This window comes from Crocuta crocuta, unplaced genomic scaffold (assembly GCF_008692635.1).
Source record: "Crocuta crocuta isolate KB4526 unplaced genomic scaffold, BGI_CrCroc_1.0 scaffold33, whole genome shotgun sequence".
NCBI lineage: Eukaryota > Metazoa > Chordata > Mammalia > Carnivora > Hyaenidae > Crocuta > Crocuta crocuta.
The window spans coordinates 1,088,262-1,114,703 of NW_027529203.1; the positions used below are offsets into that span (position 1 = coordinate 1,088,262).

Consider the following 26,442-nt stretch of genomic DNA (forward strand, 5'->3'; position numbering starts at 1 on the left):
GACTAAAGGAAATGGTTGTCAACAATATCTGACTCTCTCAAATGTGAATAAGTACAAGAATTACTATATTTGCAAAATTACTTCTATTTCACAAGTTTAAAAATGTTCCTCAATAAATGGTTTTTGATCATGTTAGGAAAGAATTTGATAAGAAATCCAAGAACAAGAAAAACAAGTTATTTGGAAAATATTTACGTCGCTCTCTACACTATGATTTCTGTATAAATTCAAATAAATGTCCTCATGTTCTCTTTCTCTCTCTTGAAAGAAAACAAGTTTGATTTGATGATTAACTTTTAGAAAATTAGATATTTTTTTCAAAGTTTTCAATAAATGTAATGGAAACTATATATTAATGAAATATGAGTAGAATTTTGCCTTTTTAAACAAAAAACAAAACTGAGGGACATTTGGCCAAAGGCAGTGAAAAGGGGTGTTTAACTTGACCCAGGTTGATTGTATTCAATTCTTTTATTTTTATTTGAAATAAGAAATATAGAAACAAGTGATTCAACTCATGTTATATGTTGCAGCAGCAAAGTTAAGTAGAGCCAGGCTGAAGTTCGCCCCATTGGCTGTCAAGGTTGAGAAATTTACATTTGGGTAAGTAGAAACAAAACACTAAACAGAACTGATATGCTCAAGAGAGAATAAAATATTTCTACAATAAGGAATAGGAAATAGAGATCATACAGACCCAAACGTTAAGATCAGCTATCTAAAAATTTTTCCAATTTTGTGGTAGCTAACTGTACTTCCTAAAATTAAGGATCAGGAAAGTGCTTTGTATGTTCTCAATTAGCTACCTTTGTAATCGGAACTTATCTGAAAATTCTTGAAATCAAATTTCTTTTAATTGCATGTACATAACCTATGCTATCTAGATTTGAATCAATGTGTATATAACAAGGATAATCCTTTTTAACATATATTCAGGATTTAGTTTGTTGATTCACAATTTTTTTCTCTGTCAAATGAAATGTTTATTTCTAAACTTCAGTTAAAGATTCTTCAAATAAAAACAGTAGAATTACATGAAAAATGTGAGAAAGGAATGCACTGCATGAGGAATATATTTATTCTTTCTCTAATTCTATAAGTACCTAAGTTTATTGTTATTTTAGAAATTACAAAGAGAATCTGAATAGTAGTTTATCCTCACTGAAATTCCATGTTAACCTTTACCAGTGTAGCTAATGGGTGTGGTGGCATGAAGAGCATTGGCTTTGAGAGAGCCAGGACCATCCTTAAACCCAACTAGATGGGACCATTTTTCTGACCAGGCTTGAAAGTGCTCCATCCTGATCCTCTCAACAGGGAGGGAAATACTTAAGTCTAAGGCAATGTATTCACCTGTATCCCATGTACCTCTTTCCAGATCACTCTTCTGATACTCAGAACCTGAGTTCTTTCCCAGTGTGGTTCCTACAGGGTAGTCTAAACTGCCAGTGTATTAAACTCTAAGTTAGAGTGGGGGTAGGGGAGAAAAGGTGGCCAAGACATGGTTCTTGTCAGACAGTGTGGACAGAACTTGAACAGACAGGCTAATGTCTCCATGCCCATGTGCAAAAGTCTCATAGTATGAGATTGAACCTGCCATGTAATCAAGGAGAAATTGGCCAAGGGCCAGGAGCTGGCTCTTTCTTAACTACCACATTCAGGAGTATAAGAATGCTGTAATTGATTCTTGCTTTCTAGGTCATTATGAAAGTATGTTTGTCAAGTTAGGAGGCTAAAACATATTCCTTTGTCTGCTTTATAACTTTTAAGTATATGGTATGTGGACGTCTATTTGTATTATCATTGTTAAGATTCTGATGAATGGATATTGTGATCTACTGGTCTTGTAGCTTTTAAGCGCCTCATCTTTATGGCTCATGATATCTGCTTTTTGGAATACTCAAGGGGAAGGGTCCATCACAACATCCCTCCTCTAATCACTAAATTAAACTCAGGACACAGAGCTGTTACTCTGTGATTTTCCCAAAATATATTTTCTCCTGTCCATTCAGTATTAAACATTTTTTTTAACTCAAGGAGCAAGGGATATCTTAATTTATTTCTTGAGGAAAATAATTATTTCCTATTTGAGTTTAAGTGGAAACAGTCCCCCTATAGTGTAGCTCTGATTTTGTCCACCCTTTATAATAACATTAATGTTCTTCCATGAACAGTAGGTAGAGGCAAGATTAAGTCATTTAATGCCTAATTTATTTTGTACAGCTTTACACTGAATTATATATATGTCCTGGTTATAAAACACAAGAAATAGTGATAAAATAAATATGGAAATGGTACATTTTCTTAACTGTATTTATTTCATAAACCTAACTCCTGGTGTTTTATTTCTGTTCATTTGTTTTGCTAATTTATGTTTATATATTTTTTTCTGTTGAAATGTCTTATGGCTACATCTACCAGAAAAGGAACCTGGTTTCTTTATCAAAATAAACTTAAAAAAATTTGGTGTGTTAAAAGCTATTTTTTAAAGTATCAGCAAAAGTTGTTTCTTGTTAATACATACATTATACATGGTCAGTAGCAGTAGACACTTTCTTCGTCTTTTCTATTGATACTACTTTTTAAGGCAAGGTGAAATTATATATAGAATAATATCCAGCTCCATTTAAATAAATATTATTGTAATTGTCTTACAACTCCAATAATGATAAAAGTATCATTTGAGAGGTAGCAATGCTTCATTCCACACCAAAATTTTAGTGTATGGGGTAGAAATATTTTATGAGGTTTCCACATTTAGATTTTTGTTCTGTTGTATGTGATTGTGTTCTAGTTGGTCCATTCAGGGAATCTTACCAAAATCATAGGTTGACTTTGACTTTAAAGCTGTTAAGTCTTAAACATCATTTATGTAAATGATGATACAAATTTTAAAATTCAAAGTAGGGGCACTTGGGTGGTTCATTTGGTTAAGCCTCTGACTCTTGGTTTTAGATCAAGTCATAATCTTGCAGTTGTGAGATTCACCTCCACATCAGGCTCTACACTGGGTGTGGAGCCTGCTTAAGATTCTCTCTTCCTCTCCTTTTGCCCCTCTCCTATTTGTACAAGTGTGCATGCATGCTCTCTCAAATAAAAAATAAATAAAATAAAAGACAAAGCAATACACAAATTTAGATTACAAGACATGGTTTAGAACTCTTACTCTGTCAACAGGAAGGCACATATGTGGCTTTTTATGTGGAAAAAAATTCTAAACTGAATTCCCCATTTTTGTAAATTTGCACAAATTTAAATGTAAACCAAAATGTTTGCTTATATAGTCTGTGTTAATAAATTTCACTATCTCTATTGGTATTATTTTTCCTTATTGTTATTTAGAAGAAGAGTGATACTATTTGTATAAAAAATCTACCATATGAAATAAGGATATACTGATATTTTAACTATTGAATTTAAAATTATACAGTCAGGACTTAATTTTAATGCTTTTATTTAATAAGTGTATAGCTGTAAATAGAAAATCTAGTTTATATAAATAGTAATTTCATGTTTTCATCAATGTTATTTTATATGCAAAAAAGTCCAAAATAATAATTGGACTGTAAGAAATTGTTCATGAACATATTTTCAGTTTATAAAAGTAAATGATATAATTTAAATTTAATTCATTGAAAGTACTTGTAAATACGTTTTACCTGGATTCTAGTCTCATCCCTACTCCATTTTATCTTTTTGACCCTCAGTGCCTCATCAACCTCATGTGGGCTCTAAATTAGAGCTGAAGCATTGTGTCTGTCATTAATTGCTTATGTGACTAAGGTAAGTCATTTTTCTTCTATAAAAATGAACACTTTTTAAGTGAGCTATAATCTCAAAGTTAAATCTAAAACCTTCAATGGAATTATATTTCTGAAAGTCAAATTTAAGGTTTAAGCTCTGTTTGTTTTCCTGAGAGAATTTTAATACATTATTAGTGAATGCTGATAATTATTTCAAACTTTTTCAAGAGCTTGCATACAATGTGCACAGGTCTTCATCAAACAGTACAATAGCCTACAGAGTGACTTCCACTTATTAATTCCTGAGAGGTTTATAAGTGAAGGTAATGGATTATGCATGGATGCCTTTTCCACATTAAGTGGAATAATCAGCTAATTTTTCTTTAACATTGTTTTGTAGTCTATGAAGGAAGCCAGAATGTCACCCCAAAGTGTCTCTTTGACATAAAATTAGTTTGAACTGAAGGCAATTAAGAAGAAAATCCAGAAAAAGCTTTCCCTTTTCTGCTTAAAGGTAGGTATAAGGTTTCCTTTTATTGGAGACATTCTTATCAGGCCAGAGATGGCACCAGAGAAATCTGCAAACACACCTCATTCCATCAGTTTTCCTTCCCACAGTTTGCCACCCTTGGAGTCCTTGAACTGCTTTTCTTTGTCCTGTCTTTTTTCTACAAATTCGTTCTTAGCTGAAGATGCTATACAGGCTGCTGCTTTGAATTACTTTTTTGTCAAATTTCTCCTGAATAACGTCTGTTGCACATATTAACAAACTATTTTTCATATTAATCTGTCTTTTTGCAAAAGAGTCCAAGCTGAAACCCTAAGATGGGTAAAAGTAAAGTTTACCCTCCTTTACATCTACATGTTCATTACAATCTTAGATGCTTTTCTTCAACATTTTTTTAGTACCTATATATCCATTAGAATCCCAGGTGTTTTTATGTCACTCATCCATCATGGCAATTATTTTGAGTTTGTTATAAATGGCTGGAATCCTTGAAATAAGAGAATCTTCCATTTTTGAAGGTAATGCGAGATACAATGACACATTCATGGCCCCACTAAATTAATGGGGGATCTTGTCTATTCTTGCAATAGATATATTCTAAGTATTAACTGAAAAAAGTAATATTAAAAATGCAATGAAATCCTTTGATCACTGGAATTATACATTGTGGTTCAAAAGAAATCTAACATCATTTAGGACACATTTTAGAATTATACAAGGACCAGAGGAGAGAAAAGATCTTGCTTTCAAATTCTGAATATATATTGTTGAAGAAGAGTGGTGTATTGCTTTCCTTGTTGCTCATGCCTCTGCAAAGCTGGGCATGGCTTTGGTTTCAGTGATGGTGGAAATGAGAAAGGTGCTAATGAAGTGCAATTTTTTAGCTGCCTTTGATAGGGTGGCAATCCTTTCAGAGTAGAAATTTGGAAAAAATTATCTCCTTTATTACCTATTGCAAGTGTTGGCTTCCTCCCATCTCCTTCTTTTTGATGTTTCCCCATTAATGTAAACTTCCTTTTCATTTTCTAGCTTCCTTTTATTTCATTCAGTTTAAATATTTAAAAGTACAGCCATTTAGGTTTTCTGAAACAAATTGTGATTTCTTGATTGAAACTTATTTTCCATTAAGGAAAATAATAGACAAACATTCAATTGTTTAAATACTGAATGGCTATAGTTCTTTAATTTGCTATAAGAATAGCAGTAGCTACTCATCTTTTGTTTTGTTTTGTTTTGTTTTGTTTTTCTTTCCTTCTCCCATATGACTAATTTTCCCTGGGAACCAGTGTGCAAAGATCAATAAAATAAAGGTGTAGAGACCTAAACGTACTTTCATCAACTTGCATTCCTTTACAGCTATCACCTTATTAGTTGCAATCTCTGACCATTGTTATTTCAGGTAATTCCTTTTGTCCAGTATGAAAATCAGCAATTCTGTATATACTTTTCATTCTTTCCTTATTCCTTTTGATCTAAATTCACAACAAAGGCCTATTTAAAAAATATTTTTATAAAATTTAATGTATACTATCACTGTAATATACACAAAGCTGCAAATTATAATTTTTGATGGATGATATCAGCAAAAATAATGTACCACATTGAGAAAGTAATATAAAGCATCATAGAGTAGAAACTAAATTCCTTAACTTCTAAACCAATAAAAAATTTTGCTTTGAATTCAAGAAATATGATAAAACTTAGGCTACTAATACTGTCAACACATAGTCTAATCTCTTGCTTATAATTGTTACTTGTTTGTAGGTGCAGGTAAGGGTACATTTTTCAGATAGGATATTGTACTCTGAAATAGAGTTGTGCTATGATGCTCCAGAGGGAAGATTTTTAAGACTTTGGTTTAGGTGGTGATGTGAAAACAAGTGAATATGCCCTCTGGGTACAAAGGTATCAAGAAAGCTTTCACAAGTTTCTCCATAATTTAAAAAAAGACCTGAACAAAGACAAAACCAAAAGATTTTAAAGCCAATTACCTTTTAGTAGTTGGTAAAATGAGTCAGAAGTTTTCAAAAGAAAAAATGAACATTGTTGACACATTATGTTCTATGCAGTGTTTTAATACATTTACCATATGAGATGTACAGACTACTGAGAAAATAAGATTTAAGGAAAATCTATATTTTGGAACATTGTAAATTGTTGTAGCCACTTAGATTTTACACTGGACTCTACAACCAAAGTACAAAACTTGTGTTTTGGTTCACAATCATAATCCTTATAACAAGTGCCTAGAACATTGCAAATGATAAAAAAATTATTGAAGGAATTAATATTAAACCTGATTAACACATCACAGTGCAGTTAAATAAATAGTACTGATAATCTTATCCTGCTTTGTCAAGAAAGGTAAAATTTTATTGAATATACTCTATTTTAAGCTTTATCTTCTATTTGTTCCTACATTAATGGCAACCATTCCCAAATTCCCAAGCAACTAGATTTTAATCTACTATTTATTCAGGAACCTGTCCACTCAAAATGAACAAATCTTTAAAATAAAAATTTAAATATAAAGAAATTTTATCCAACCCCAAGTTAAGATAGCTGCTTGGAATACACAGTCTTGACAAAAAAGAGAGTACTCTAGGAAATGAACGTCTGGTGTAGGTTTGAATGTTTGTTTTTTACATAGAGTTAAATATTGTCATGATGAAGAACACTCCAGAAAGTTACAGAGTTTATGATTTTAGTATGTGGAAGGCTGTATGAGTTTGATTTGGGGATCAAGAAGATTATCTTTTTCTTTGGAAGGCTCTTTTTTGGTTTTTATTATTATTTTTAATGAAGTAGACATACTATGTGTATGCTTGGGCCAGAAATAAAGCCCACATTGTGAGGATTTTGTGGAGTCATTTTGACCTCGGTAAATGATAAAGTATAACTTCCCTAGGAGCCCAAGAACAGACCCCACAAACATAAATTGAAAATTCCCTTTATGAGATCAAAAATCTACTTGTTGACAAGACTACTGCAGTTAAGTATTGGATGTGGATAGCATAATTTGAAAAATAAGAATACCTCCATCAAACAATGGAATGATAGAGGAAAAAAATTTATTAAAGACCTCAGGGGGCATCTGGGTGGCTCAGTTGGTTAAGCTTCCAACTTTGGCTCAGGTCATGATCTCACAGTTTGTGGGTTTGAGCCCCCCGTCAGGCTCTGTACTGACAGTTAGCTCAGAGCCTGGAGCCTGCTTCAGATTCTGTGTCTCCTTCTCTGTCTGACCCTCCCTTGCTCACACTGCCTCTCTCTCTCTCAGAAATAAATAAAACATTAAAAAAAATTTTTAAAGATCTCAAATATATCAGAACCTTTGATAGGATCACTTAAACTATTTAGCCATTTTTTCCCTCTTACTTTGTTTCTCATTCTGTGGCTGTATTACTCTGGTTTTATACATGAGAATATTGTGACTCAGAAACATGAAAGGTTATATAACTAGTTAAGTGGTGGCATTGGATTCAGCTCTTATATGATTTAAATTAAACAGGACCTGTTTAATTTTGTCTGCTTTGAATTTGCTTTGCATCTACAATATATTTCCGTGTGTGTGTGTGTGTGTGTGTGTGAGAGACCATTGTCAGTATTGTACATTCTGTTTGAATCCTATATGTCATTACTTTCTCCTTCTCATATCTCAGAAAATTCAGTTTAATATGAGATTTTCTTTCCTTTTTTAAGCATTTTACTTTTTGAGAAAGAGGTAGTGTGCACAAGCAGGGGAGAAGCAGAGAGAGAGGGAGACACAGAATCTGAAGCAGGCTCAGGCTCTGAGCTGTCAGAGCCTGATGTGGGACTTAAACCCAGTGAATCATAAGATCATAATCTGAGCTAAAATCAGATGCTTAACCAACTGAGCCACTCAGGCACCTCTAAGAAAAGCAAATGGTACCTACATATTTTATTCTTCAATATACATACTCTACCCTCTTGTGCTATAACTAATTATCAATATATTTCTCTACCAAATATTGTGGTGTATTTAGACTATAATTAAAGAAAGACTTTTACTTTCTTTTTCTTTTTTCTTTTTTTTTCTTTTTTTTTTTTGAGTTTCTCTGTATAGTTCCTTTTTACTCCCTATACATTTTAATATAGACATTTTACTCAGGAGAAATTTTCATTTCATTGAAGAGATACTTCGGGAAATTTTCCATTTTAGTCCTGACATGTAAAGAGCTTGGAAGTCATCACTCCCTTCCTAATAAGATAAAGCTTAGCAAACTGAAAAGTCAAGGACTTTTTTTGGACTCGTAGAGAAATCAGGTGCAGGACAAATTGCTACTCAGAAATTTAAAGAGAGGAATCCAGGTAGTCACAGATAAGGTCTACTTCTTAGGAGCAGAGGCCACTGAATCATATACTGCTAGGAACTTGTACATGAAAATCTTGATGAATTTCTTGAGGATAAATGTGGATTCATTTTGAAAGATGGAACCTGTTAGGGCCACAGTTTCAAAGCCAGTCTTAAACTTTAGTGTGTCTAGCCTTTAAGAAACCCACCACATTTTCATGGTAAAGAGCCAAGAGAGATCAACTCTAGGGTCTGCCAAGGGGAGGAAATGAGTAACAATTGTCAAGTAAATCCAGAGCACTCTCCATAAGAGAGACTACTCTTTATGGTTAAAAAAACAAACAAACAAAAACAAAAACAAAGAACAAAAAACAAAAAAACAAAAACTTTTTTCAGAGCCTTATCTTTCCTGGGAGAAGGGTGTTTTCCTGACTCCAGTCCCCTCTAGTTTTCAGGTCTGCAGGAATAAGAGGAAAAACACTAACGAATGTCACAACCTACATATGCCAGCCCACTAAAAAGCTGAGAATTGATCATAAGGATACATAATCTTCCCATTTCACCTATCTTACTATCCTATCTTACTATTCCACTATCTACTACTCCCATTCCAGCAGGATTCTTCTTTAGTTATAGTGGATTATTCCTGAAAGAACTTCAAAGTGCCAGCTCTGTCTGAGTAGAAATTCGTAGGGAAGCCCAAGAATTCAATGGGAAAATAAAATGACACTAAAGGAGTTTGAAGCTTCAGGTAACTCCAACTATAGCAAATATGGAACACAGAGAAGCTACTAGCTAGATTAACACATAATATACTAAGTGCCTATTTATGTCCATTACTATTACCTAATACGTTATGTCTGACTTTAAATTTTAAAAAAATTCAAAGCAAGCTAGAAGGAAAGGAAAACAATTTAAAGAGACAAATTAAGCATCAGAACCAGACTCAGATAAGACACAGATTTTAGAATTGTCTGGCAAGAAATTTAAAGTAACTATGATTAATATTATGATAATGGGGAAAAATGGAGAATGTTTAAGAACAGATGAATAATGTAAGCAGAGAGACAGAAATTTTAAGTAAAAAATCTAACAAAGTGTTAGAAATAAAAAATGCAGCAGAAATGAAGAATGCCTTTGATGGGCTTGTCAGTAGAAAGGATGTGACTAAGGAAAATCAGTATACTTGAAAATATGTCAATAGAATCTTAAACTGAAATGCAAAGGGAAAACAAAGAATAAATATAACAGCACATTCATAAACTCTGGAACAACTTCAAAAGGTATTATAAACATGTAACTGGAATGCCAAAAGGAGAAGAAGAAATTGGAGTAGGGAAATATTTGAACGAATACTGAATAAGAATTTTCAAAATTAATGACATGGCAAATCATGGCCTAATGAGTCAGCTCAGAGGGCACTAAGCAGCATAAATAATTTTAATTAAGGGCACAATATACTTTATATAGATACATCAAATAAAGTATTTTTTATGGTGGTGTTAAATGAGAAGAGATATTTTGATTTCTAGTCAGACCCACTGAATATGATAGCGGGTTGTGATAGGACTTGTTTTTGACATTGAAGTCAACTCTGATTATAGGACTTTCTTTTATTTGGTCAGCTAATATGAAGAAAATGGTGACAATAGTAAAAAAAAAAATAGATGTGCACTAATTTAAAAAAGTTGATAGTTTTCAATTTTACCTGTAATTTTAATTATTGAGAGCAAACATAAATTTGAAAATGTCAAATGCCATACTTTTAAGTATTCTGTTAGTAGCTCAATAGATATGGTATATTCTTAATACAACTGTCTAAAACCTAATAAAAATGAAATCAAATCAACTCACCAATTAAGACTTTCTACTTTGGCATGCTTTTCTTAATCTCAGAGACATTGCTAAGTACAGATGAAAAATCAATTACTCTCTTTCCCAAAGAAATCCAGGTAAGGTAAGTATTTACTTCTAGTTTCACCTGTGCCAAAGTTTAAAATTTCCAAGCTATATTCATGTTTTCTAGTTATGCCTAAAGGAAACCAAGAAGAACTTACCTGAAACATTTTTGGGGATGGTTATATTTCTCTTAGTTTAGTACTTGATGCCATGTGGTCTTACAGATAGAACACACAGAATTTCTTCATGCTTTAGATGAAAGACTGTATTCACACACAAATGATTTTTAAGTTCATTCCGGGAACACATTATGGAGAAACTGAATGTCTCTAAGAGTTCCTGGTACTGTGTTAATAGCCGTGATAACATGAGACAAAGGTGCAGTTCCCGTCCTTAAGATGATAACATTTGAGTGACCATCTATTTTATTTTTCTCCATTTTTAATTGTCTTCTTGTCTTCTCAGTAAAACAGGTGCCAGTAATTTCCACCAATAGCAATTAGGGACACCAAGTTAAATGAAATTATGGATAATTACTTAAAGTGATCCCTGGCCCCTTTCCCATCTGAAAATCTGGACCTTGAATATTCTTCCTATAAGATACCATTTCTTTGCTCTTGGAATGAAAACTTTCAGACAGACAATTTTTGAAACTTTCTATAACCAACCGAAACAGCCTCTACTGCCTATTTAGTGCTATTTGTCAATATATTTAGAAAAGCTGATGCTAGTAATCAGAATAATATATCTTTTGTCATATGCAAATAGGTAAGCCAAGAGACCCTTTATCTGACAGTGCACATTGTCTGTACAACTGACTTTTTTTTTTCTGTAAATTGTTCAGGTTCTAAAACTGACACTGATGCCACAAAGAAAGAAGTGAAATAATTATGGAAGTATACAATCAATAAGTAATGAACAGTAATTATTTATTGGACAGTAAGTCAATAGGAGCAACTTGTGCCCATTTTCATATTGTCACACACATAACAGATAACTAGGCACAATCAATAGAAAGCTAATTCTTACAGCCCCAAAGAAATGGCTGATTTCATAAATATGTATGTGTTCAATATATCAAGCTGGCACAAGCTCCTTCTAAACAAATTAGAAATGTCTTATACTGTCTAATTTTTCCATAGTCTGTTTGTAAAGACTTAAAATAGCAAAACACCATTTTGTACTAAATATAATCATCCAGGCATAACCACAAACATATATTTTTTCATTTATATGTACCAATGTTTTTACAAATGCTATATCATTAAATATCATAAGAACAACCAGTTGTCACCAGATTTGCATATTAAAGGACCTTCCCAAAGGAAGGTGTTCAGATTGAAAGGAAATGATTCTAGTTAAAAATTTAGAACTACAGGAATAGCTAAAGAATGGTATCAATAAATACATGAGTAAATGATTTTTTTCTGATTTTTTAAAAATAAAAACCTGAGTTATTTAGTGAAGAGATAATAAAATGCACTTTTAGGCTTTTGTAGATGTATAGAACGGTGATATAACAAAGGATGGATGGATATCAACAGTTTAAGATTCTCATAAGTGAAATGATAGATGTATGATAAAATGGCATAACTCAGGCTGTAATGATAATATATACTCTAACTCTTAGAGAAGCCATTGGAGAGAAAACAGGTACAGTTGCATGTATACAGAATGAATAAAAATAAATACTGAAATTAATTGATTAAAAAAACTTAGGAACCTCCATACTGTTTTCCAGAGTAAAAGCACCGGTTTGAATTCCTACCATCACTGTTAGGAGGATTCCCCTTTCTTCACATCCTCACCAGCACCTGTTGTTTCTCGTATTGTTGATTTTAGCCATTCTTACAGGTATGAGGTGATACCCTGTTGTAGTTTTGATATGCATTTCCCTGATAATCAGCAATGTAGAGCATCTTTTAATGTGTCTATTGACCATCAGTATATCTTCTTGCAAAAATGTCTATCCGTGTCTTCTGTTGATTTTCAATTGGATTATTCATTCTTTGAATGTTCAGTTTTAGAAGTTCTTTATGTATTTTGGAAACTACTCCTTTATTATATATGTCAATTGCAGGTAATTTCTCTCACTCTATATGTTGCCTTTTAGTTTTGTTGATTGTTTTCTTTCACTGTACAGAAACTTTTTATTTTGATGTAGTCCCAATAGTTTATTTTTGTTTGTTTCCCTTGCCTCCAGAGATCTATCTAAATAGAAGTTGCTACAACTGATATCAAAGGGGTTACTGCCAGTGTTCTTCTCTAGGATTTTTATGGCTTCAGGTTGGACATTTAGTCTTGAGTCCATTTTAAATTTTTGTGTGTGTATGGTGTAAGAAAGTGGTCCAGTTTCATTTTTTTGCATGTTGCTGTCCAGTCTTACCAACACCATTTGTTGAAGAGACCATCTTTTTCCCATTAAATATTTTTTTCCTGTTTTGTCAAAGATCTATTAACTATGTATCCTATGATCTAGTAATTGCACTACTAAGTATTTACCCAAAGAATATAAAAATATAGATTCAAATATATATATATATAATGTATATATATAATGTATATATAATGTGTATATAATGTGTATATATATATAATGGAATATTACTTGGCCATATAAAAGGATGAGTGGGTGCCTGCATGGCTCAGTTGGTTAAACATCCTACTGTCTGACTCTAGGTTTCAGTTCAGTTCATGATCTCATGGTTCATGGGTTTGAGCACATTGATTGGGCTCTGCACTGATAGCTGCAGAGCCTGTTTGAGATTCTCAATCTACCTCTCTACCTACCCCTCCCCTGCTCATTATTGATCTTTTTCTCTTAAAGTAAATAAATGAGTATTTTTAAAAAAAGAATGAATCTTTCCAATTGCAATTACATGGATGGAGCTAGATAGTATTATGCTAAGTGAAATAAGTCAGTCAGAGAAAGACAAATACCATATTATTTCACTCATATGTGGAATTTAAAAAACAAAACAGAGGGAAAAATAGGCAAACCAAGAAACAACTCTTTGCAGAGAACTGATAGTTACCAGAGGAGAGGTGGGTCACAGATGGGTAAGATAGGTGACAGGGTGCACTTACTGTGATGAGCACTGGGTGTTATATGGAATCATTATAGTGTACACCTGAAACTAATATTACATTGTATGTTAACTAACTGGAATTTAAATAAAAACTGAATAACCAGAAATGTTATTCTAAAATAAACATGGTAGGGAAAACAATAAGCAAGGGGGATCAAAAACAAGTTAATACACATGATTACCCTCATTTTATAGGTTAGGCCTTAATACTGAAGAAAGTTAAGATACTTGCCCAAGATTACAAAGCATTTCAAAGAAGTTCCATGATTCAAATACAGACCTGCCTGATTGATTCCAATTATGCTCAGTTCCTAAATGGTACTGCGTAAACATCTTAATTATAATCATTACTGCAGGATGACAGTTTTGACTGGAGTTTTAGATTGGAGTATTACAGTATAAATATTTCTGCTGAAAAGATACTTTTATTTTTTTTTTTAATGTTTTTTTTTATTTATTTCTAGGAGAGAGAGAGAGAGAGAGACAGCGTGAGCAGGGGAGGGTCAGAGAGAGAGGGAGTCACAGACTGAAACAGGCTCCAGGCTCTGAGCTGGCAGTCAGCACAGAGCCTGACGGGGGCCAGAACCCACAAACTGCGAGATCATGACCTAAGCGAAAGTCGGACGCTTAACCGACTAAGCCACCCAGGCGCCCCAGAAAAGATACTTTTAAATAAAATTTTGAAATAAACTTAATCTAGGTAACAAATTATTCTCACTCCTATATTTTCCTTCTCTTTTATGATTTTAACCTGAAAAGCAGCCACTTAAAAATTGAAATAAAATCCTATAACTACATACCAATTGAAGAAACGTAATGATTAAAAAATCAAGCAATCCAAAAGTAGGAGAGAAGGGACAAAGAACAGAGGAAAAGATGAAAAAGTCATATCAATAGTTACATTAATGTAAATTGACAAAGTATTCAATGTTAGATTATCAGAATATGTTTAAAAACACAAGACCCAATTCCATGATGTCGTCAGTAGTTGCACTTTAAATATGAAGACTGAGGAGTGCCTGGGTGGCTCAGTTGATTAAGTGTCCAACTTTGGCTGCGGTTATGATCTTACCGTTCCTGAGTTTGAGCCCCATGTCAGGCTTTCTGGTGACAGATCAGAGCCTGGAGCCTGTTTCAGATTCTGTGTCTCCTTCTCTGTCCCTTCCCACTCTAGTTCTCTCTCTCATGAAAATGAATAAAATTAAGAGTGATAATTTATAAGTATAAATACAAGAAAAAGATTTAATAGAAACCTTCGTGTTAAGAGAAAGTGGTTATATTTATTTGATAAAAATATATACATAAAGAGAAATAGTATCACTAGGGATAGAGGGACATTTCAGAGTTATAAAAGTGTCAAATCTTCAAAAAGACATAATCCTAAAAGTAGATGCACAAGATAGGAAACAAAAAATGACAAATAGAAGAATGAATAGATAAGATTTATTAAAATTGTTGAAGGTTATAGCTTTATGTTTTAGCAATGAATAAGGAAAAGGCAGACAAAAAGTAAGAAGGCAACGTATTTCCTGACATGACAGAAAAATTATTACAATAGATTTCTTACTAGAAGAAACTATAAAACTGAGCAAAATATATGTGACAAAATCTTTAGTCTGGACTGGGCATTATAAGATGGCAATTGCTAATAGAAAGTAAACTCATAAGATGAAACTTATGATCACCTCAGCCTAAGAACAATTCCCCAAAGCAGAAGATTGTGATTTTGTTGAGTTAGAGAGGCTTAGAATTTAAGGCTGGTGAAGGAATTTGGAATCTAGGAGGTGAGGACCTTAGAAAAGAAGTAGAATGAATAAAAGGAGCCTGTATTGGGGGTTCTTCACAGGTTTCTGGTTGAGAGTTAGGCTCATGTAAGTGCAACAGGGCAAGACAACATGATGTTTACAGAAGAGCAGCTGCTGTGAGGTTATAAGAAGAAAAACAAGTTTAAAAGGCAAAAATCCTGAGAAATCATTTATAGTATCTTAGCCACAATAAAGAAAACATTTTAATGCCCAGCTCACTTACCTGAAATACCAAAAATACCAAATTTAGGAGTAATGACTACTATAAAAAGGAATACTCTGGACACTCTTATGAAGTTTAACACCAAGCTTCAATAAGATCTACAGGGGAGACAGCATTTGTAGATTGAGAACCACCAAGATAGATGACCTTAGGAAACTTTCCACTTATCTTCCCTGATTAAACATTAAATCAAATATGCACAGGTGATTAGGCATCTACAGGTGATTGTTCTATTTACTAGAACAAACATTAACACTTTGCAGTACAAGATAACAGAATGCATAGCCTCTAAAATATATCATCCAACATGTCCACAATGCAATTAAAAACATTGCTAAACATGCAAAGCCACAGTAAAATGTTACCTAAAGTCAAGAGAGAAAAAAAACAGTCAATATAAATTGGTCTGAGAAGATTCAAGAAATAGTATTTAACCCACAGTAACTTTAAAACAGCAGTTATAAATATATTTAAAGGCAAAGAGATCATCCTCATTACTAAAAATGTAGGTATTTTCAGCAGGAAAAAAAATTATAAAAAGCAGACATTGGAAATTATAAAACAAAATAACTGAAGCAGAAATGTTCTCTGATGTGTGTAGAAAAGACCTATCAACAATAGCACAAACAGTTGGAATAGATGAACAAAATTATGCTATGTTTATTACATTCTTAATATAGGAAATGGGGTGGGAAATGTGGGAATTGTAAAATGTGAAGTAGAAAGTGAGCATGAAAATGTGGGGAGTAAGAATTGGGAAGTGTCAAGTGTAAAGTTTACAATGGTAGAGTGTTAATGTGACATATACTTTAGTAAGTGAGGGATGTCTGTATTGAAAGAGGTGAGGCTTACTAGCCAATAGAAGAAATAAATTAGAAAACTAAAAATATTTTATTATTTTAGAAATGTCTATTTATTTTGAGGGAGAGAGAGAAGGGGTGCAGGGGAGGGACAGAGAGAGAAAGGGGGACAAAGGATCTGGTGTGGACTCTGAGCTGATGGCAAATCAAATCATGAGATCATGACCTAAGCAGAAGTTGTACACTTAATCAACTGAGCCACCTAGGTGCCCTGAAAAATAAAAATATTTTATTAAATAAAAAGATAGGAAAAGAGTAAGAACTGATTAAGAGCTTCAGTAATAGAAAATAAAAAGACAATACATATCAATAATTATATTAAATCTAAAAGGAATAAACATTCTACTTAAAAGACTCAGTTTTTTTAACTGTATAAGAAAGCAAGATCTGGGGGCACCTGGGTGGCTCATTTAGTTAAGTATCCATCTCGGCTCAGGTCATGATCCCATGATTGATGAGACTGAGCCCCACATCATGCTCTGTGCTGACAGCACAGAGCCTGCTTGGGATTCTCACTTTCCCTCCGTCTTTTCCTCACCCCTTCTCATGTGCACTTGCTCTCTCTCTCTCTCAAAATAAATAAACTTAAAAAATCCAAATTTGTGTTGTCTATAGAAACACATAGGTTGAAAACAAAAGTATGAAAAAATAGGCATACCTCACAAACAGCTGAAAGAAGCTGATGTGGCTATATCAACAAAGTAGACCTCAAGGCAAGGAGTATTATGATATATAAAGAAGGGCATTCCATAATGATAAAAGGTGTAATTCAGTAGGAAGAAATAGCAAGTCTAATTTAGTGGGCCTGTAATAATAGAGTTTTAAATGATGCAAAAGAACCCCTTACAGTATGAAAGGAGAGATAGACAAATTTGCAATATTGGAAGCACCATTCTCTTAGTGATTGAAAGAAATACACTTTTCACTATGTAGAAAGTTGTAACTTGTTATTGTTGCTGTAAAAAATCACAAATTTAACATCCTAAAACAACACAAATGTATTATAGTTTTGGAGGTCAGAACTCCAAATAGGTCTCACTGGGCTGAAATCAAGATATCAGCAAGGCTGTTTGCCTTTTTCAGGTCCTGAGAGAGAATCTGTTTTTTCTTGCCTTTTCAGATTCTAGAGGTTGTCTACTTTTCTTTCTTTTGGCCCCTTTCCATTTTAAATGGCAGCAATGTCTGGTCGTGTTTTTCTCACATATCAAGACATGGACTCTTCTGCCTCCCTCTTCCACATTTAAGTATCCTATTACATTGGCCCAACTGGATAATCTTGGATAACTTCCCTCTGTTAAATCCAGCTGACCGGCAAACTTAATTCCATCTGCAACCTTGATTTTCCTTTGCTATGTTAGGTAACACCTTCACAAGATTATTACGTGGACATCCAATGTGGCCACTGTTCTGCATACCACAAAATTATACCTCAACAAAAAATAATGAAAAGAGAAAATATTGTTAGACTAGCTTGAAAAAGTCTTAATATGTTTAAACTAGAAATATAAATCTTTGAAAATGTTAAACACTACTTAATATTTTTAATATAAATTTCCATGGTTTATCTCACATTACAGTTTCCAATTGCAAAGCTATCCTTTTCTTTACCTGCTAGTGTCCTTTCATTCAAGATCTGCTATGACATGAGACAGCGTCAGACCACTAGTTTCACTTTGGCTTAACAGATGCATGAGATTTTACCAGAAATAACCTCCGTTGATTTCATGCCATGGTCTAGATGGTTGCGTATTTCATACCTGAGTTCTTGCATTGGTATCCTATGTGATGTTAGTCTGATTGAAACAGATGATATTTTTTACTGTTTATTTTGAGAGAGAAAGAGAGAGAGTGCGAGCACGAGCAAGCAGGGGAGAGTGGGGGAGGGGAAGAGAGAGTGGAGGGAGAGAATCCCAAGCAGGATCCATGCTGACAGCAGGACTCAATCTCATGTCCCTGATATCATGATCTGAACCTAAGTCAAGAGTCAGACACTTAACTGACAGCCACCCATGTGCCCTGAAATGGATGACATTTGTCAATGCTCCATGACTCACATGTCCTTTACCCTCAATATCCACTTCTTGTTTACCTTGGCAATGATGTTTCTGAGCCAGAAACTTCAAACCAATGTGACTTATTTAAGTAAGGCAAACAACTATGGCCTTGTGTTTTGTTGTTTTTGTTTTGTTTGTTTTGTCTTGTTTGTTTGTTTTCCCTGATTAAATTTCTGGTTCTTTATTTTCAGTTTTGAAGGCACAGTGGTATTGGTTTTAACTTGGGAAGAAATTACCTTACCTATTAGCTTATTTGTACGACCACCAAAGACTGCAATTTGTCCCTTATTTTTTAATGGTTGCTAGGGTACTGCTGTATTGTGGCTCTCTTTTATAAAATATTTCAGTTATTAGTAACTATCATATCATACTGATTTTCTGTATGCCTACTGGATCGTTGCTATAATTTATATTTCCTTCTATTTATTTGGTCTGCTATTGACTTCAACGGCAGTTTTGTTACTATCCACTGTCAACATTTATTCTACTATTTCTGTTCAAAATCTGTCACTGAAGAAGATCTTCATTAATTCCCACCACTAATGAAAATCAGCCAGGGTGGGTAAATTTGTGTTGATTCTCAGATCCCACTTGTTTACATTTACATTTCAGTTAGGTTGGGAAAGCTCAGCTCCACAGTTATATAATGGTTAATATAAGATGGAACATAATTTTCTTGCTATCATAATAAGCAACGAAGTGACAGAGCAGTGACTTTAGTTTCAAGAGAACTGGGTTTGGACTCCGGTTGTTTTTTTGAGGATATGTATGTGTAATCTTCCTTGGTCTTCCTCTTTGCTAACACTTAGGAAGATATACTACATAAATCTCTACATTTCCATCTATCTACAAGCCTACCTGATTGGAATCCAGCTGCTTTTATTATACAAAAATACACCAGTATAAACTATAGGCATGTAAAGCATAAATAACTGGAATTTTTAAGTGAAATTAGAGATAATGAGATCCCATCTTGCTTTTGCTATGTAGATTCAGTAGTCCTTTGCACTAAGAGTACTGCTCAAAGATTAGAATAAAGAATAATTTTTAACTATGTAGGTCATAAATTTGACCAATAAAGACATCTCTCATATCTTTAATTCCTATAAAAATAATATTATTTTATAATGATAATATTCAAGATTTAATTATTAGAAAATTATGTATGTACATGTATGTAAATATTATATATTTACTGGAAAATAAAATAATGACTACTTAAATACCATTTTGAGAACTTGGTATCCTAGGAGCCTGTTTTACTTTTGAGATAGATCACTTTCAATTGCTTATCTTACTTTTCCAGTGGAGCTTATCCACATTTCATAAAGCAAATTAGCAGAGAATGTAAATATTTTATCATAGCGTTTTATGTTTGTTTTTGATAAATGAAATCAGTTGCTTTTTTTTTTTGGTTTTTGGGTTTTGATTTTGCTGTTGTTGTTTTCTTAAAGTTTCACAAATCCATTGAAGACTCAGTGGCATAGACATTTAGGAAGATGACCCAGATTAGGCTCTAAAGGTCCTCTTGAGGGAAGCCAGCTCTCAGCTCTCTGCTCCTTCTAGAGTCCAAGCTCTAGGCCAGAGAGGTGCTGGCATCCCAACCTTAGGTCACAGAGTCACCACCTTGGTGCTGGATTACTGGGATAGCCAAGCTGAGACAGAATAAGACCCTATAGCCCAGGCTGGGGCATAGCCTGGTTCTTGAGGATCACTCTCCATGTGCCAGGCTTTGCCTGTCAGCTGGGCGGTGTTGGATCTTGTACGAGTGGGACTCTGGGACTTCTTGGTGGAGTCTTGGACTCATTGAGGATGTTTCCTCTTGCCCTTTTTGTGACTGTGTGTGTGCAGTGATGCTGTGATAGCAGAGATCTGCTGGGAAAGCAGTGGGTCTCTGGGCTTCCGGGTTAAGGCTCTGGTCAGCTTCTCCATGGATGACAACCTCTTCCTCAGACCCATGCCAACTCTTGCTCAGGTGGGGGCAGTCTAAACATCTGGGCCCCTACAGGTCCAGGTCACTGATGGTGGTCATAGTGACTGTATGTTTGGGGTGATCATACTGCACTGGCTCTGTGTTTGCTGTCACCAGCCTGTCTAGTTCATCTGCCTCCTCCAGAGCCTCGTCTTTCTCTGCAAGGGGCTTCAAGTATTCCTGATGGTGCTCCTCCCAGAGCTGCTTCTGCTGGGAAGAGAATCAAAGCCAAGGGTGGCTACTTCTAGAACTCAGTATCTCTTGAAATTATGAGTGACCACTGTCTTGTCTTTTCAATTCACACATAGTGTTCACAAACCATTTGATTCATTGCACTTTGCTTCAGAAGCTCAATTAAATAAGGTTATGGAGAGATGCTTGAGATCTCCATCTAATATGGGTTTTGGGGATTAATTTCTCTAAAAAACTTGACCTCATCTGTGCACTGTACATCACTGAGGTCTTGGTATCACCTAAAATTTAAGATTCCCTTCACCATTCATGGTATTTTATGCTCTCATCACCGCATAGACTTGTCTTTTTCTCTCTGGTCCCACATCCTCCCACTATATCCTTAGGAAAATAAACATACAGACCAAACTCCTGAGCTGTCTGGAAAACTTGTTCTCTAGTAGACAAATGCTCTTACACATAATTGAACTCAATACTGAGTGAGTATTTACTCCATACACTTACAAATGGAACTCTTTACTTTTTGAGTTTGTGATTTACTCTGGTTTCACAAGACTACTGACTCATTTACACTCCACATACCTCAGTATTAGGATGTGAGTTTAGTCATCCTCACTTCAAAATATCACTTTATAATCATTGATCATTTTTATGTTTCTATAAATATTTCTTGTGTTTAATGTATATTTAATGTATATTTAATGTATATTTAATATATCTACTTAAAATCACTCTCCAACTTTAGTAATTTAGTAGAATCTGTCAGGTGGTAAATAGATGATTTATTAGAAATATTGAAATCTGAATCCTTCACTAAAAGCCTTGCTATCATGATCAAGAATTTTTAAATGTCATGTGGATGAACTAGTAACTCAACATCCCTACTTCTCTACTTCTACTTATGTCAGCCAACATCCAATTTCCATAGCAGCAACTTGGAACTTATCAATATGGTGTCATAATTGTTTTAACAACCAGTTCTAGAAAACAAACAAACAGAAAAGCCTAATTTGGGTCACTGAAAGATTGACACTGGTAAGTTCTCTCACTGAACACAAGTTGGGAAAAGTTGCACTTAGTCTACTCCAGCTCATCACTGCTAATAGCTTAGAGCAGATTTACTTTAAATATTTCAGATTTCTGGGGCATCTCAGTGGCTCAGTCAGTTAGACCTCCAGCTTCAGCTCAGGTCATCATCTCGCAGTTTGTGGGTTTGAGCCCCACATTGGGCTCTAGCTCAGAGCCTGCAGCCTGCTTCAGATCCTGTGTCTCCCTCTCTCTCTGCCCCTCCCTTGCTTATGCTCTTATGTCTTTCTGAAAATAAAGTAAAATTAAAAATATTAGGGGCATCTGGGTGGCTCAGTTGGTTAGGCATCCAACTTCTGCTCAGGTCATGATCTCACATTCTTGAATTCAAGCTCTATGCTGATAGCTCAGAGCCTGATGCCTCCTTCGGATTCTGTGTCTCCCTGTCTCTCTGCCCCTCCCTAGCTCACACTCTGTTTCTTTTGGTCTCTCAAAAATAATAAACGTTAACAAAACAAAAAAATAAAAATTTTAGATTCCAACTCTTTACATGTAATTTGCTATTAACTCAGTGACCTGTAATTATCTAACTTTCTTTATCTAATAATAACTTCAAAATAAATAACAAGATCTTTCCTGATGCTAAAATTGCTAATTCCCACTGCCCTCTGTTTCAAAGCTTTGCAAAACATTAACTTTAGATCAGTCCTTCTTGGCTTTTCTATACCTGTTCTGAGCAGCTAAAGTCAAACTGGCGTAGCCACTTTGGAAAGCAATATGGAGGTTTCTCAAAAAGTTAAAAATAGAACTACCCTATGATCTGGCAATTGAACTACTAGGTATTCACCCAAAGAATACAAAAATATTAATTCAAAGGGATTCGTGTACCCAGATGTTTATAGCAGCGTTGGGTACACTAGCCAAATTATGGAAACAATCCAGATGTCCACAGACCTAGATATTTTTAAAGAAATTTTGGGATAAAGACAAATTAACACACTTTATTAAGCTAGTTGTTGTAAGAAATGCCTCAAAATTTCAGTGGTTTAAACATAAAACTTTACTTTGCCCAAGTATTAATTCCATAATGAGTTTTTCTGATAGGCAATAGAAAGCACATTTTGTTTATTTGAGAGAGAGAGAGAAATAGAGAGAGAGAGAGAGAGAGGGAGTATGTGAGTGAATTAGGGTCAGGGAGAGAGAAAGAGGGAGAAAGAGTGTGGATCCTGAAGTGGGGCTTGATCTCACACAGAATGGGGCTTAACCTCACCTGATACAGGGCTTGAGCTCACAAGCCACCAGATCATTCATGTCCATTTGGTTCCATTATCATCAGTGCATCATGACCAAAGACTTGTGGAATTGATTTAATTTTATATGGTGGCTCAGTCTGTCCCAGCCATCTGATGCTTCTGAAGACAAGGTCAAACGAATCAAAGATTCCTTGTGCCTGATATCATTGCACTGTTAAATGAGTAAACACCTACCTCTAGACTTCTGTCAGTAAATGGAGCCTGCTTGCCTTAAGACAGTCTTGTCAGGTATTTTATAACTTTCAGNTTTGTGATTTACTCTGGTTTCACAAGACTACTGACTCATTTACACTCCACATACCTCAGTATTAGGATGTGAGTTTAGTCATCCTCACTTCAAAATATCACTTTATAATCATTGATCATTTTTATGTTTCTATAAATATTTCTTGTGTTTAATGTATATAATCTTATCTACTTAAAATCACTCTCCAACTTTAGTAATTTAGTAGAATCTGTCAGGTGGTAAATAGATGATTTATTAGAAATATTGAAATCTGAATCCTTCACTAAAAGCCTTGCTATCATGATCAAGAATTTTTAAATGTCATGTGGATGAACTAGTAACTCAACATCCCTACTTCTCTACTTCTACTTATGTCAGCCAACATCCAATTTCCATAGCAGCAACTTGGAACTTATCAATATGGTGTCATAATTGTTTTAACAACCAGTTCTAGAAAACAAACAAACAGAAAAGCCTAATTTGGGTCACTGAAAGATTGACACTGGTAAGTTCTCTCACTGAACACAAGTTGGGAAAAGTTGCACTTAGTCTACTCCAGCTCATCACTGCTAATAGCTTAGAGCAGATTTACTTTAAATATTTCAGATTTCTGGGGCATCTCAGTGGCTCAGTCAGTTAGACCTCCAGCTTCAGCTCAGGTCATCATCTCGCAGTTTGTGGGTTTGAGCCCCACATTGGGCTCTAGCTCAGAGCCTGCAGCCTGCTTCAGATCCTGTGTCTCCCTCTCTCTCTGCCCCTCCCTTGCTTATGCTCTTATGTCTTTCTGAAAATAAAGTAAAATTAAAAATATTAGGGGCATCTGGGTGGCTCAGTTGGTTAGGCATCCAACTTCTGCTCAGGTCATGATCTCACATTCTTGAATTCAAGCTCTATGCTGATAGCTCAGAGCCTGATGCCTCCTTCAGATTCTGTGTCTCCCTGTCTCTCTGCCCCTCCCTAGCTCACACTCTGTTTCTTTTGGTCTCTCAAAAATAATAAACGTTAACAAAACAAAAAAATAAAAATTTTAGATTCCAACTCTTTACATGTAATTTGCTATTAACTCAGTGACCTGTAATTATCTAACTTTCTTTATCTAATAATAACTTCAAAATAAATAACAAGATCTTTCCTGATGCTAAAATTGCTAATTCCCACTGCCCTCTGTTTCAAAGCTTTGCAAAACATTAACTTTAGATCAGTCCTTCTTGGCTTTTCTATACCTGTTCTGAGCAGCTAAAGTCAAACTGGCGTAGCCACTTTGGAAAGCAATATGGAGGTTTCTCAAAAAGTTAAAAATAGAACTACCCTATGATCTGGCAATTGAACTACTAGGTATTCACCCAAAGAATACAAAAATATTAATTCAAAGGGATTCGTGTACCCAGATGTTTATAGCAGCGTTGGGTACACTAGCCAAATTATGGAAACAATCCAGATGTCCACAGACCTAGATATTTTTAAAGAAATTTTGGGATAAAGACAAATTAACACACTTTATTAAGCTAGTTGTTGTAAGAAATGCCTCAAAATTTCAGTGGTTTAAACATAAAACTTTACTTTGCCCAAGTATTAATTCCATAATGAGTTTTTCTGATAGGCAATAGAAAGCACATTTTGTTTATTTGAGAGAGAGAGAGAAATAGAGAGAGAGAGAGAGAGAGGGAGTATGTGAGTGAATTAGGGTCAGGGAGAGAGAAAGAGGGAGAAAGAGTGTGGATCCTGAAGTGGGGCTTGATCTCACACAGAATGGGGCTTAACCTCACCTGATACAGGGCTTGAGCTCACAAGCCACCAGATCATTCATGTCCATTTGGTTCCATTATCATCAGTGCATCATGACCAAAGACTTGTGGAATTGATTTAATTTTATATGGTGGCTCAGTCTGTCCCAGCCATCTGATGCTTCTGAAGACAAGGTCAAACGAATCAAAGATTCCTTGTGCCTGATATCATTGCACTGTTAAATGAGTAAACACCTACCTCTAGACTTCTGTCAGTAAATGGAGCCTGCTTGCCTTAAGACAGTCTTGTCAGGTATTTTATAACTTTCAGCAAAAACATTCTTAACAGATACATCTGCCATCTGGGATCTTACAATTTAGGTGCTTTTTTGTTGTTCTTAGGCTATTACTTTGGGAGTTAGTATTCTACATATATTCTGTGTTCAAATTTAATAAGGAAGAAGTGATGCGTAGAATAAATATATTGTTATATGTTAATAAAATATACTATGTGCTTGCTTTAAATATGAAAAGTGTGAAACTGTCATGCCTATGAACTTTAAGTTTTTTATTGTATTCCCTAAATTCTATGAATATTAACGTGGAAGTTTAATTAATAAACTTGAATAGATGTATGACTTAAATATAAAAGAGTACTTTTTTCTTCAAATATTTTCTCTTATTTAATTTTTTTATTCACAAGAAACATTTTATATATGGTGAATTTTTATAACCCATCATCCCCAATGGTGGATCTGTATTGTTATTTATTCATTGCTAGAGGAAAAAATATTTTTTTAATTATTTTTGAACAAGTGACATACTGATGTTATAGAAAGTCAGAAACACAGATTGACTAAAAATGCATATTAAATTTCCATTATGTCCTTTTACCCAAGCCACCTTATTCTTTTTAGCAATGGCAAACAATCATACTGGCTTCCTATATATTATTTGCAAGACTATGCATATATAAGCATATGCTTATTACAAGTACATAATTTCCTTTACTTTGGCATTTTCATATTTTCATCTGTATTATTATTTATAGATGTTAGAAAATATGTTTCAAGTTATTGTTTAAAAAAAGAATTGTTGGGCACCTGGGTGGCTCAGTAAGCATTTGACTTCGGCTCAGGTTATGACCTGCCTGCCGGTTTGTAGTTTTAAGCCATGCTTGGGGCTGTCTGCTGTCAGTACAGAGCCCACTTAGGATCTTTTCTCCCTCTCTCTCTGTCCGTCCCCTACTTGTACTCTCTCTCCCTCTCTGTGAAAAGTAAATAAGCATTAGAGAAAAGCAAAAGAATTGTTAAGCATTGCCATAGTCATGGATGTTTGTAAAGTATTTCATTTCATATTATTCATTCTTAACCATACTATATCACCATGTGTATGGTTTTCTAATTTGTTTTTATAATTTGTGTGTGTTCTAGAAGAAACAACATGGAAACTTTCACTGTCCTTAGTCACAAAAAATATGACTCAGATTCATCTGC

At 34.4% G+C, this 26,442-nt stretch overlaps 1 protein-coding gene across 6 annotated transcripts in view; it reads left to right on the forward strand.

Moving 5' to 3' along the window:
- The first annotated feature begins 519 nt into the window (after nucleotides 1–519).
- Nucleotides 520–26,442, forward strand: part of LOC144226839 (uncharacterized) — a 394,135-nt gene continuing 368,212 nt past the window's right edge. For 4 of the 6 annotated variants that reach the window (XR_013333757.1, XR_013333759.1, XR_013333758.1 and 1 more), the window contains exons 1-3: nucleotides 520–603; nucleotides 3,708–3,783; nucleotides 4,144–4,257. The gene's annotated coding sequence lies outside the window, so the exon portion shown is untranslated. Of the gene's footprint in view, nucleotides 604–3,707; nucleotides 3,784–4,143; nucleotides 4,258–12,203; nucleotides 12,317–26,442 lie in introns of all 6 variants that reach the window. The other 2 variants (XR_013333755.1, XR_013333756.1) reach the window with 1 other exon arrangement.